General features: G+C 56.0%; 1 long non-coding RNA gene across 1 annotated transcript in view; it reads right to left on the bottom strand.

Moving 5' to 3' along the window:
* Positions 1 to 2,283: 2,283 nt before the first annotated feature.
* The window catches only part of LOC134428857 (uncharacterized), a 30,982-nt gene continuing 19,210 nt past the window's right edge, over positions 2,284 to 14,055 (bottom strand). The window contains exon 3 of the long non-coding RNA XR_010030482.1: positions 2,284 to 3,236. This is a non-coding gene — a long non-coding RNA (uncharacterized LOC134428857). The remainder of the gene's footprint in view (positions 3,237 to 14,055) is intronic.

Raw genomic sequence — 14,055 nt, forward strand, 5'->3', positions numbered from 1 at the left:
GGATTTATTTTTTAAGGTTCCAAGCCCTGCCCTCCCTCCCCTCTTTCCCAACACCTCAGTGCCTGTTTTCCTTTTCCAAGCACCGGAGAAAACGCTGGGGAGCAAGACCAGACACAGAGAGAGGAAGCAGCAGCTTCCTTCCCCATCCAGAGCAATTATCCCAGCGTTACACAAGGCTCCATCCCCGCCCCAAACCCTGGCACTGGGATCCTCCACCTCCCCTGGAAATGCCCATCCCAAAGGAGTTTTCACCGCAAAATCCCCAGGTGGAAAATTCCCTGGAAATCCAGGGATCCCCAGAGCTCCCCTGAGCCCAGGCATTTACGTCCCATTTTATATGGAAAACGCTAAAAACGGGATCACACCTTTTAAAACAGATATTTCCACCTCGCTGCAGCCCAGGCCCTGCCTCTGCCACCCCCCCCTTCCCACCAGGCCTCGGATTTTAATTGAAAAAACATGATTTAGGTTAATTGGCTGCAGATGAGTTACGGGGGAACATTTGATGCAGATTTGCAGATTTATGGGACTCGACCATCCCGGGTTTTGCATCCCCCTCACAGCCCCACTGCCAGAACAGCTCAGCTGGCCAGAAAAAAAAAAAAAAAAAGAAAAAAAAAAGTAATTAGTGTTTAATTTCTTAACAATTTTTTTTTACCTTCCTTTTAATTGCTCCACATAAAACTGTCCTAGAATTTTACAGCCTGGCCCAGTCCTCATCGCTGGTTTTAATTAGGCTGAGGCAGGGCTGGCACTTCATTTGGAGAGGGGGAGGACGTTCAGAGCAGGCTTGGGGAAGGTTTGGCCATTCCAAGCACCCAGAAAACACCAGCAGGGAGCAGGGCTCCCAGAGCTGGGGTGTCCCTCTGTCCCATCCTGCTCATGGATCCATGGAATTTCTGATGGAAAGGAGCAGAGCTCTCTGCCCGCAGAATTTCCCCTCCTTGAGGGCGACCAAAGCACATTTTAGAGGGAAAACGAGCTTAGCTTGGGGCAGCTTTGGGATAATTCCCATTCCCAGCCCTTCCTCAGAGAGGGGCTCTGGCACCTACAGAGATCCCAAACCTCTCCCAGCCTGGAGGAGCAGCCAAGGAATTCCCTGCAGGACACGAGAATTCCTGCCCAGCGAGGGTCAGTGTTTGCATTTGGGAAAGCAAACCCACAAACCCATGGATTCCCCCTGCAGGACACCAGAATTCCTGCCCAGCGAGGGTCAATGTTTGCATTTGGGAAAGCAAACCCACAAACCCACGGATTCCCCCTGCAGCCAGGCTGGGTTTCCTTCCAGCTGCTCACCCAGGAAGGTCCCACCTTTCCCTGGCTGTGTTTGCTGGGGGATCCAAAGGGGAACATTTCTGAGGAACCCCAAAAATCCCAAATCCCACACCCCTGGGTCTGCTCTGTGCCCATCTATGCATCCATACAGGATTTTGTGTTGGAATTGTGTTGGGAAGGGATGGCACAGAGGGAGCAGGGCCTCAGTGCTCTGTTTAAAAGACAAGGTGGGGATCAACCTTGGGAACCTTTCCCAACCTAAATAATCCTGGCAGAAACTTCCAGTCACCCTGGCTGCTCCCAAATCATCATCCTGAACTCTTGCCCATCAGGCCAGGAACCCCAAAAATCCCAAATCCCACACCCCTGGGTCACCCATGCCCATCCACGGATCCATGCAGGATTTTGTGTTGGGAAGAGATGGCGCAGGGGGAGAAAGACCTTGGTGTTGTTCTGGTTTAAAGGACAAGGTGGGGATCAGCCACAGCCTGGACTCAACCTTGGGAACCTTTCCCAACCTAAATAATCCTGGCAGAAACTTCCAGCCACCCTGGCTGCTCCCAAATCATCATTCTGAATCCATGCTCATCACTCTGTGCTTTTTATATGACAAGAACCCTTTTTTTGGTAAAATAATGCTCAAAATCCTAAAAAAATAATGATCATAAACTGATATTTCCACTACCTAAATATCCCTTTCATGTTCTGTCCCCACAGGGCACCTGCTGGTGCTGCCAGGGTAGGAGGGAACAGGATCCAGGCACGATTAACAATGGGATTTTAGGGGAAATTTGCATTTCAGCAGCTTTTGGGGCAGGAGGGATGGCAGTGGTGGGCAAGGGCTGGAAAGGGAGGAGGGAAAGGATGGGGGAGAACTTTCCTGCACAACGAAGGTGCTCAGCTCCTGGGCTGGCTTTGTTAGCTTGAGTTTCTCATCCTCAAGGTTTCCTGGAGAACCCAAAGCATCCCAAAAACCCCCTGGAAATGTGGGAAATCAACATCCAGCACTCACAGAGCCAACGGGGTTTATTAAATTAATTAAATGCAGTTTAATTGTCTCTGAGGGTGACACTGCCCATGCTGGGTTTGGCTTCCCCCCATTCCCGCCCTGGGATCCACTGGGATGCTCCAGCTGTGGCACCAGGACCCTCCTGAGCCCCCCCCAGGCCAGGATGAGCCAGCCTGGAGCCCCAGCTCCAGCTCAGCTCCTGCTCCTCCAAAGGCTCCAGTCCCACCACGGATCCACTGCAGCTCCAGCAGCCTCAGGAAACACCCAAACCCCCAAAAACAGCAAAAATAAAAACCAAAAATATCCACTGGAAAGCAGGCAAAGGCTTGGTCCTTGCCAGAGAAAAGCACTGAGCTCCTGCTCGAGCCAGGAGCTCTTCGGCATCCATCCATGGCCAGGATCCACAAGGAAAATTCCCAAATTCCCAAAGAAATTGCTCCTGGGCGCTGTCAGTGCCACGGGGAGGAGCTCAGCTCCTGCAGGGATGTGCAGGCCAGCACTGTCTGTCCTGTCCTGTCCTTGGCAGATGGTCCTGGCTGTCCTTCTGTCCCTCTGCTCCAGATGCAGTGTCCATCCTGTCCTCAGGAGCTGTTCTGGCTGTCCTGGCTGTCCGTCTGTCCCTCTGCTCCAGATGCAGTGTCCATCCTGTCCTCAGGAGCTGTTCTGGCTGTCCTGGCTGTCCTTCTGTCCCTCTGCTCCAGATGCAGTGTCCATCCTGTCCTTGGGAGCTGTTCTGGCTGTCCTTCTGTCCCTCTGCTCCAGATGCAGTGTCCATCCTGTCCTCAGGAGCTGTTCTGGCTGTCCTGGCTGTCCGTCTGTCCCAGCTGCAGTGTCCATGCTGTCCTTGGGAGCTGCTCCTGGCTGTCTGTCTGTCCCAGCTGCAGTGTCCATCCTCTCCTCCTGGCTGTCCCTCTGTCCCTCTGTCCCTCACCCCGAGCCTCCGGCAGGGACCCTGCAAAGCAAAAGCAGCGTTGATGGAAGGGCCAGGCCGGGCTGATCCTCCCCCAGCACCATTTCCAGGGTTTGCAGGGATGTGGGGAGGAGGAGCCCCAAACCCTTCTCCTCCTTTGCCCCAGCCTCTCCTGGGCACTCCCAGAGCTGCTGGGGAGCTGAGAGTGCCAATCCTCCTGCCCCAAGCACCACCGTGGAGCCCTGCAGGGCACTGACCCCAAATGCCCAGGGCTGGGGCACACAGCACAGTGGGATCTGGGGTGAGCAGGGAGCTCAAACATCAGTGGTGGCATCCCACAGGCACCCAGGGCCCATTAAGAAGGTCCAGAGGACCCTCATGAGCATCACTGGGATTTTCAGGGGGCCAACCCCAATTTTCCAGGCTCTGGGGACCTGAGCACAGCAAGATGTGGGTCAGACAGGGATGGTGGTGACACCCCAGAGGCACCCAGAGCCCCCTAAGAAGGTCCACAGGCACCCCATGAGCATCACCAGGTCTGCAAAGCACCAACCCCCATTTCCCAGGCTCTGTGCACAGCAGCATGTGGGACAGGCAGGGGCACTGGTGACACCCCAGGAGCACCCAGAGCCACAGGAGAACATGCAGAGGGTCCAAGCCCTGGGCTGGCAGCTCACAGGGGCTCAGGGGCTGCAGGGTGGGTACAGCATGGGTGCCCCCAGCCCGGGGGTGCAGGGTGGGTGTGGGTGCAGGGTGGGTGCAGGTTTGTGCCCCCAGCCCATCCCGGCCCAGGGTGCAGGGTGGGTGCAGGTTTGTGCCCCCAGCCCGGGGGTGCAGGGTGGCTGTGGGTGCAGGGTGGGTGCAGGTTTGTGCCCCCAGCCCATCCCGGCCCAGCCCAGCGCAGGGAGTGCCGGGCACAGCCCCGTTTGAAGGCGCCGCGGCCGGGAGCGATCAGAGGCCACGGGCCGATAGCGCAGCCCCGGGGCTGCTCTGATCTTCTGATCTCTTATCTCGGGCTCCGGCGGGGGAACAGCCGCACTTCAAAGCGCTTCCTGCCCTGCCCAGCCCAGCCCAGCCCAGCCCCGAGGGGCCGCGGGCAGCTCGGGATGCGGCCGGGGCTCGGGAGAGCCGGCACTGCGGGGAGAGAGGCGCTGCAGAGATGTCCCCTGTCCGTCCTGAGGACATCTCAGCACGGGACACGCCAGGACCAATGTCCCCTGCCCATCCTGGGCACACCACAGCACTGGACACACTGGCAGCGATGTCCCCTGCCTGTCCTGGGGACATCACAGCCCAGGACACACCAGCATTGATGTCCCCTGGCTGTCCTGGGCACATCACAGCACTGGGCACACCAGGAGAGATGTCCCCTGCCTGTCCCATCCTGTCCTGGGGACATCAGCACAGCACTGCAGGCAGGGAGGGACACACCAGGAGCAATGTCCCCTGCCCATCCTGGGGCCATCACAGCCCAGGACACACCAGCATTGATGTCCCCTGTCTGTCCTGGGCACATCACAGCCCAGGACACACCAGCATTGATGTCCCCTGCCCATCCTGGGGCCATCACAGCCCAGGACACACCAGCATTGATGTCCCCTGCCCATCCTGGGGCCATCACAGCCCAGGACACACCAGCATTGATGTCCCCAGCCCATCCTGGGGCCATCACAGCCCAGGACACACCAGCACTGATGTCCCCTGCCCATCCTGGGGCCATCACAGCCCAGGACACACCAGCACTGATGTCCCCAGCCCGTCCTGGGCACACCAGCACATCCCGACTGTGTGGATCCAGTCCAGTGCCCAGTCTGACCCACAGGACAGAGCCCTTTCCTCCATCCCAAGGAAAACCCACCCAGCTGCCCCTGCCATACCAATCCCCGCTCCTCCCCAGTGCAGCCCCCAAACCAGGCAGATTCCAGGTGCAATTTTCTCCATTTTCCTGCCCCGTTCCCCAGGAGGGCCCATCTGCTTCCCTGGGCCCCGGAGCACAGCCGGGCCACACACTGAGGGCCACCAGCAGCTCCTGGCCACCAGCCCCGGGGTTTTGTCCTCTCCAGGATCCCCCACAACATCCCAGGAGAGCAGGGATGGAACAGCAGCATCCCACAGGGATCCACCCCGAGCCAACAGAGCAGGTGCTGGCTCTGCAGCAGATGGGATTTGCCTCCTGCCCATTTTGGGATGGGATTTGGGGTGGGATTTGCCTCCTGCCCTCCGCTGTTCTCCGGGAGCAGGAATAAAACGGGAATTTTGGCTGTGGAGGGTGAGAGCATCCACAGACAGAACATGAACTGTGTGGGCAGCAAAGGCAAACAGGAAAGGGATCCAAGAGCAGGAACAGGATTCTGGCAGCTCCCAGCTCCCTGCTGCTCCCTCAGACCCCTGGCCCTGCTCAGACATGTCCCAGTTCCGCTTTCACTGCTGCAGTTCCTCCCTCCAAAGGGCTGGATTGACAAAAATGCAGCTGCAGAGCCACGGCCCCACTGCAGGAGCTGCCTCAGCAACCTGGGCCCAAAAACTGGAAAAGGGAAAGTCCTGGCATGGCTGTGCCCATCCCTCCCACCCTGTTTCCATCCTTCTTTCCCTGTGTCCATCCCACTCCCCCTATTTCCATTCCTTTCTCCTTGTTTCCATCTCTCTCTCCCTGTTTCTTTCTCTCCATTTCCATCTTTCCCTGTTTCCACCCCTCTCTCCCTATTTCCATTCCTCTCTCCCTGTTTCCACCTCTCTCCCTATGTCCATCTCTCTTCTCCTTGTTTCCACCCCTCTCACCCTGTGTTCCTCTCCCTCTCCCTATTTCCTTCTCCCTCTCCCCATTTCCATCTTTCTCTCCCCATTTCCACCCCTCTCTCCCTCTGTCCATCCCTCCCTCAGTGTCCCACCTGTCCCATCTCACAGGGGACCCTCCCAGCTCCCTCCTCCCTGCTGCCCACGGGCAGAGCCCCCCAGGCTGGGCCACCTCACATCCCCAGCCCACCCAGGATCCCACCTGGGCTGGGAATTTGGGATCCCGGGGGAAGAAATCCTCTCCACGCTGCCTCCTCCACCACCAGCACTGCAGGATGTGGAGTCATGGAATGGTTTGGGGGAAAAAGGGACCTTAAAATTCACCCAGTGCCACGCCCTGCCATGTCCCACTGTCCCAGGCTGCTCCAAGCTCACTTGAACACCTCAGGGATGGATGGAGCAGCTTCTCTGTGGGCTCCCAGGGCTGGAGCAGTGCAGGAGGATCTGAAGCTGCCCAGAAGGACCAGCCAGGCTCGGGGAGCTCCTCACCACAGCCAGAGCTGCCCCAGCCCCATTCCCAGAGCCCGTCCTAAGTGATTATCCCCAAAGCCAGCCCTGCAGAGGAACCCACAGAGAAGCTGCTCCATCCATCCACCCCTGTCCCCAGGCCAGGCTCAGGGATCTCCTCACCGCAGCAGCCCCAGCCCCATTCCCAGAGCCTGTCCCGAGGGATTATCACCAAATTGCCCCCAAAGCCAGCCCTGCAGGGGTGTGCTCACGGCTGGGTTCCCAGGCCAGCCCTGCTGGGGAGGTGTCAGTGAGTAACCGTGACCCAGACAGGCCGTGAGTCACCCGGAGCCGCCTCTGACTCACCTGAGCCTGCGGGGGATGCCGAGCGCTGGGGTCAGGCTGGATGAGACCGCCCAAACTCTGCTCCCTTAACCCCAAAATGTCCCAGGGGGGTGCAGAGCTGCCCTCAGATGTCACCACAAAAACCTCAGAGGCGCAGGAGGACCTGCAGGAAGGAGGGGATGGCCCAGGGGAGATCCAGGGATGCCCCGGCTGTGTCAAATTCACATTTCCTGAAAAATCCCTTCACCAGGATTTCCCTCCTGGGAAGCTGAGAAGCCTCAGAGAAAAAGGAAAACAATAATTATCTGATTGCTTCTCCTGTGTTTTCCTGATTTGGAATGCGGTTGGAGATTGTTTATCCAACATGTGAATTGTTTTAACTTCATGACCAATCGGGGCCAAGCTGTGTCGGGACTCCGGAGAGAGTCACAAATTTTTCATTATTATCTTTTTAGCCTTCTGTAAGTATCCTTTCTGTATTCTTTATAGTATAGTTTAGTATAGCATTCTTTAATATACTATAGTATCATAAAATAATAAATTATTATTTATAATTTTATATAATATAAATATAATATAAAATATAATATAAATATTACTTATTACTTTGTATAATATATATTATATTATATTATATTATATTATATTATATTATATTATATTATATTATATTATATATATTAATGAAATATATAATATATAGTATATATTTCATAATATATAATATAGTATATAGTATCATAAAATAAAAATATTAATTATATATTACATAAATATAGAATATATATTATGTTATAATATATAAATACATAATATATATTATATTGTAATATAATACAGTATATAATATAGTATCATAAAATAATAAATTATTAATTATTATTTTTTACATCCTTCCAAGAACATGGAGTCAGATTCATCATCTCCTCCCTGCCACGGGGGACCCCAAAAACACCACCCAGAAAATACCCCATGGGTGAGTCCTGGCTCATTCCCAGAGGATGCACTCACAGCCTGGCAGCTCCCAGCTCCATCCACAGCTCCCTCCTCAAATTCCAGCCCTGACCAAGCCCCCACACCTGAGCACAGGTGGAAGCCTAAAAATGGAACCCTCACCTTCCCCCAGGCACAGCCCGAGGGCTCTCTCAGCACACACTCCAACCTGTTCTGCCTCCTGCTCTTTCCAGCAATTTCCCCTCCCTCAGCAGGGGCCACCCCGGCCCCGCAGAGCCCCAGAGCTGTCACAGGGCCAGGAATGAGGAAAGTCCCATTCCCCTTCATTCCTGAGAAGGGTGACAAGCACAGGTGACATCAGCCTGGGCCAGCCCACGCTGCCCCAGGTCTCGGGAAGGTTCTGGCACCTGCTGACGGTTCTGGGTCATTTACTCCAGTGACAAACCCCTGGCAGGCTGAGGGATGGCCCTGACCTTGCAGGGACATTTCCTGAGCAGGAGCTCTGCTGATTTCCCAGCATTTCTGCTTTTCCTGCTGGAGCCCCTGGGCAGCTCCCCAAGGTTTCTGCCAGCAGCTCCTGGGGATCCCTGGATGCTCCAAAGGAGCTGGAGGGCTCTGCCCCCTCCTCACCAACAGGAGATTTCCGTGTCCTACAGAGGAGGTGATGCCTCAGGTTTAACTTTTCTATGTTTCAGGTCCTGTGCTGCTTCAGTGTGTGGGGCTGGGCTCACATCAGGGCATGCTGAGCTCTGTGCACAGAGCAGGGAGACAAAACAATTCCTGCTCCAGCTGGGCACCAAGGACAAATGATCCAAATCTCAGCCCAGGAGCACAAACACCGTGGGCTGGAGAGAGAAAAACAAGCAGGGTGGGACTGGATGGGCTAAAGCTGGGATGGGACAATGAACTGCAAGGTGCAAATGGAGCAGAGCTGATCCAAGGGAGAGACCCCGTGCCCAGCCGTGCATTTTGGGACCATTTTGGGTTCATTTTGGGACCATTTTGGTTCATCTTGGGTGCCGCCCTGGCTGGGCTCTTGTGCTGCCCAAGGTGGATCCATGGAGGAGATGCTTTGAATAAATCCCTGCTTCATTCTGGAACTCTGCCCCAGCTCCTTCCCAAGGCACCCCAGGGATGCTCTGAGGTACCTCCTGCACCCCCAGAGCTGAGCAGGGATTGGATCCCCAGGATAAAAGGGATTACAGAGGGTCCCCTCCTCATTCCCACATCTCCCATGCCAGTGCACAATAACTGCTCCCAAGGTGGGCAGAGCTGCCAATTCCCTGTGTTTGTGCCCAGGGAGGGACAAACAGATGGCTTTGGCTGTGGATCCCACCCCAGGGACCAGGCCTGCTCCCCACGGCCTGGGGGTGCCCCAAACCCAAATCTGTGTACCCCAAATACACACCTGGGGCAAGGTGCTCCCTGGAAAGCTTTGGGTCAGGGAGTGGCACCAAGCAAGGGTGCAAAAGCCACACTGGAGTCCTGGCCTGTCCCCACCCCTGTCCTTGGAGCCGGGAGGGAGGGAAGGAGGAAAACCCATCCGGTGATTTCGCAGCTCTGAGCTGATTTCCAGCCCGGGGATTACCCATTTAAGCAGTGTTTTTTCCTGTGCTGACCCTAAGCTGATTAATTCCCTGTGCCCCCCTCTCTCCCTTCCCTGGAAAGCAAAGTGCAGGAATTGTTTTCCTGCTGCCCCCCAGGTGCAGAGCCCAGAGCTGGGCAATCCCAGGCAGGACTGGGGCTCTCCCTGCTCTTCCCATCAAACAGGACCTGGGGCTGCCACTGCCACCCCTCTGGGTGTGCCAGGCAGGCAGATCCACCTGGCTGTGCCTGGGATGGCTCCCTGTGCTGATTTCTGGGGTTTCTGGGATGCCAGGAGCTCAGCCAGGCTCTCCAGCAGCTGCAGCATCCCTCAGACCCCCCCATGCTCCAGCCCTGGGGCTTTTGGCCAGAAGGGGCTCCTGGGGGTTGCAGAGCAGATGTTCCAGCACCACAAACGTCCCCTCTGTCCTCTCCAGCTTCCTGCCTGCACTGGGGGCTCCAGCTGGAAAAAAGCAGCTTGGCTTGGGGGCTGTTCTCATCCTGGAATGCAGAACTCCCTGCTCCGGGGAATTTGGTCCTGGCCCACACAAACAGGGGTGAGCCAGAGCGTCACCTGCAGGGATGAAATAAGATTATTATCCACACCTCAGCAGTGTGGATAATCCAAGGAAAAAACCCTTGGAAAGGGGCACAGGCACGGACACCACAGCAGGGCAGCCACGAGGATTTAGGAACCACGGGGATGACAAGAAGGAGAAGGGTTCTGAGACAGTGCTGGCCTGCTTGCATGAGCACAGGCGGGTTTCCTGGGAAAACAGGCTGGAAACCACGGGAGGAGCTGTGCAGGGATAAGAGAGCAGAGGATGAGCTCTGGGGGATGCTGAGCTGGGGTCTGCTGCTGCCCTGGATAAACAGCCTGGAAACAACACGAGAAGCTGTGCAGAGACAGAAGAGCAGGGGTTTGGAGGGAGAAGATGTGCAGGGATGAAAGAAGGGAGGTTTGGAGACATGGTGGGGCTGGGGATGGGTCCTGGGGGATTCTGAGCTGGGGTCTGCTCCTGCCCTGAAAAAACAGCCTGGAGAAGCTGTGTAGGGATAAGAGAGCAGAGGTTTGGTGAGGTTTGGGAACGGCCCCAGGGATGCTGAGCTGGGATCTGCTGCTGTACTGGAAAACAGCCTGGAGAAGCTGTGTAGGGATAAGAGAGCAGAGGTTTGGTGAGGTTTGGGAATGGCCCCAGGGATGCTGCGCTGGGATCTGCTGCTGTACTGGGAAAACGGCCTGGAGAAGCTGTGTAGGGATAAGAGAAGGGAGGTTTGCAGAGACAGTGGGGCTGGGGATGGACTCTTGGGGATGCTGAGCTGGGATCTGCCCCGGGCCCATCCCGCAGCCATTCCAGCTGTGCTCTCCCATCCCACAGCCATTCCAGCTGTGCTCTCCCATCCCACAGCCATTCCAGCTGTGCTCTCCCATCCCACAGCCATTCCAGCTGTGCTCTCCCATCCCGAGGTTCCCAGAGCCCTCGGGGAGGCACAGAACGATCCTGTCCTGGTGTCAGGCCCTTGGCAAGCGCCTGACAGACACACAGACACATCCTGTCGGGATCCTGCCTGGGAATTCCAGGAACATCTGCAGTCTCCCTCGCCCCAGCTGCATGTGTGTACCTGCAGAGCCCTCACACACTCCACAGATCCCACAGATCCCACTTGCCACCCCACAGATCCCACAGATTCCATCTCCCACCCCCACAGATCCCATCTCCCGCCCCACAAACCCCATCTCCCACATCCCACAGGTTCCATCTCACACCCCACATCTTACAGATCCCACGCCCCACAAACCCCATCTCCCACAGATCACACAGATCCCGGGCTCCAGGATCCCCCAGATCCAAGGAAAAGAAAGGAAAGGTTAAACAAGCACAGAGAGCAACGGCAGCTCCATCCAACAGCAACAGCCTTTGGAAAAATTCATAATTCTGCAAAATTTCACCAGCGGGGAAGAGCATGGGGAGAGGGGGGAAAGCAGCCTGGAAATTCAGGAATCCCTTCAAGTTCTCTCCCCAAGCCCAAGCAAGGCTGGGAAAAAGGAGCAACACAACACATTGCTGATGACTTTTCCATTAAAGCCCCACTCTAAACCCCCTCTTTGTGTCCCAACCTTTGCTCACAGCTCAGCAGGCCCCGCTTCTTTATTTATTTTATTATCCCTCCCCTCCTCTCCCTCCTTTTTAATAATAATAACAATAATAATAAAAAAAAGTTATATGACTTTAATTAAATGCCCTTATTGAAGGCTGGGCTGTGTGCAGGGGCTGGGGTTGTGCTGCAGGCACATTTTGCAGGGAGTGTTTGCATCCGCCCGCCCCGGGCCCTTTTTAATGCCTAAATAAATCCCAAGCCGAGGTGCTGACAGCTCCTCATGCACCCAGGCAGCCAAAAAGCAAACGCAGGGCAGGGATTTAACCCTTGTAGGCACAGAAACTGCCCCCAGGTAGGCCAGGCTCAGGGGGGAAGGCCCAGCAGGAAAAGTGTCCCCTCAGTGTCCTCACAGTGTCCTCTCAGGGTCCCCCAGTGTCCTCTCAGTGTCCTCTCCCAGTGTCGTCCCAATGTCCCCAGAGTGTCCTCTCAGGGTCCTCCCAGTCACCCCCCAGTATCCCCTCAATGTCCTCCCAGTGTCCCTCCCCAGTGTCCTCTCCCAGTGTCGCCCCAGTGTCATCCCAGTGTCCCCCGAGTGTTCTCTCAGTGTGCCCTCAATGTCCTCCCAGTGTCCCCTCAGTGTCCCCTCCCAGTGTCGCCCCAGTGTCCCCCCAGTGTCCTCTCAGTGTGCCCTAAGTGTCCCTGCCAGTGTCCCCTGGCAGTGTCCAGCTGGAATGCAGGGCTGGGGAGGTGTCAGGGGATGGAAATCCTCCTCTCCCCCCCGAGGGTTGGGGTTCTGGGGTGCCAGGCTGGACCTGGCTCCACAACACCCCCACATCCCCAGGATTTGCATCCCTGTTCCAAACCCAGCCTGGGGTTTGCAAATCGTCCCTGGGGGAGCAAAGATGGAGCAGATAATGAGCTCCAAACCCAAACAAAGCCAGCAGGGAAGGAGAGGAACCAAAGCTATGAAATGCTGCTTTTTCCCTGGGCAAATTGTGGTGCTCTCCTTCTCCAGTGCTGGACAGGAGTTCCACCAGAGCTGCCACGCTTGGAAACAGCAACTCTGAATTCCAAACGTGTCCAATTCCCAACTCCCAGCGCAATTAACAGCCACTAATTAAGTCCGTGTGCTCAGGGCCTGCCAGAGCCAGGCTGGGCTCCCCTCAGAGCTGCCAAGAGCAGCAGATCCCAAAGCCTGGATGGAGAAACTCCTCCTGAGGATCCCGGGGTGCTGCAGCCCCTCCTGGGCCAAAAACCAGGAGAGGCCAACAGCTCCTGGGGCAGGAATTCTGTGGGAAAAGAAAGGAGGGATGGGATGGGATTGGGATGGAATGGGATTTGGGATGGGATGGAGATGACAGGATAGGGATGATGGGGATGGGATGAGATTGGGATGGGATGAAATGGGGATGGGATTGGGATGGTTGGGATGATGGGATGATTGGGATAGGATACAGATGGGATGATGGCATGGGATGATTGGGATAGGATAGGGATGGGATGAAGGGCATAAAATGATTGGGATGGGATAGGATTGGGATCGTCGGGATGATTAGGATGGGATGGGATTGGGATGGCTGGGATGATGGGATGGGATGATTAGGATGGGATGGGATTGGGATGGCTGGGATGATGGGATGGGATGGGATTGGGATGGCTGGGATGATGGGATGGGATTGGGATGGCTGGGATGATGGGATGGGATTGGGATGGCTGGGATGATGGGATGGGATGGGATTGGGATGGCTGGGATGATGGGATGGGATGGGATTGGGATGGCTGGGATGATGGGATGGGATGGGATTGGGATGGCTGGGATGATGGGATGGGATGGGATTGGGATGGCTGGGATGATGGGATGGGATGCCATGGGATGTCACTGCTTCCCCTCCTGCAGCACACACAGATCCCTGGGAGCCAGGGAGCCTCACCCCTGCTCCAAAGGGAAAACCTGGGATCCTTTGGGATGTCCTGCAGAGCACCAAGAGCTGGATGCACCTTGTGAACCCTGTCCAGGCTGGGATATTCTGGGATGCTCTGGCACCTCCCGTCCCAGCCTCAAGCGGAAACCAGCGGGATCCTCCATCCTGCCCGCAACAACACTCTGCACTGCCATTTTAAAGAACTTCTTATGGAATCTGCAGCAGCCCAGCCCTCAGTGGGTCACTGGGGCAGCGTGTGGCAGGGCTGGGCTCCAGCAGGAGCCTCCCCCTTGTCTGGAAGAATTACAGCCCCAGCAATGCTCCCACATCTGACAAGACGCCGCACGCTCGGCTAATCCTGCTGCAGATTAACTCTGCCCTTGGAATTCCTGCCTGTGCAGCAGGCAACCAGCAGAGCTGCTGCTGGGGGGCTCCTCCCTGCCTGAGCTCTTGCCAAGGCCAGAACTGTCCCCAGGGCTGGCTCAGGGTGGATCTGGGGTCACTTCCCCTCCCGGAGCCCCCAGGATGTCCCTTGTCCCTGCTGTCACCCCAATGGGGAGAGCAAAGGAGAAGATTTGGGATGGATTTGCTGCCAACAGATCCTCGCCAAAATCTGCTCCTCCTCCTCCTCTGGTTCAGGAGCCCCCAAAGTGCCACTTTTCACCCCAAAATGGCTGAGATCCAACAGGGGATCCAATGGGGGCACAAAAGGGATC

This window comes from Melospiza melodia, chromosome 24 (genome assembly GCF_035770615.1).
Source record: "Melospiza melodia melodia isolate bMelMel2 chromosome 24, bMelMel2.pri, whole genome shotgun sequence".
NCBI classification, from domain to species: Eukaryota; Metazoa; Chordata; class Aves; order Passeriformes; family Passerellidae; genus Melospiza; species Melospiza melodia.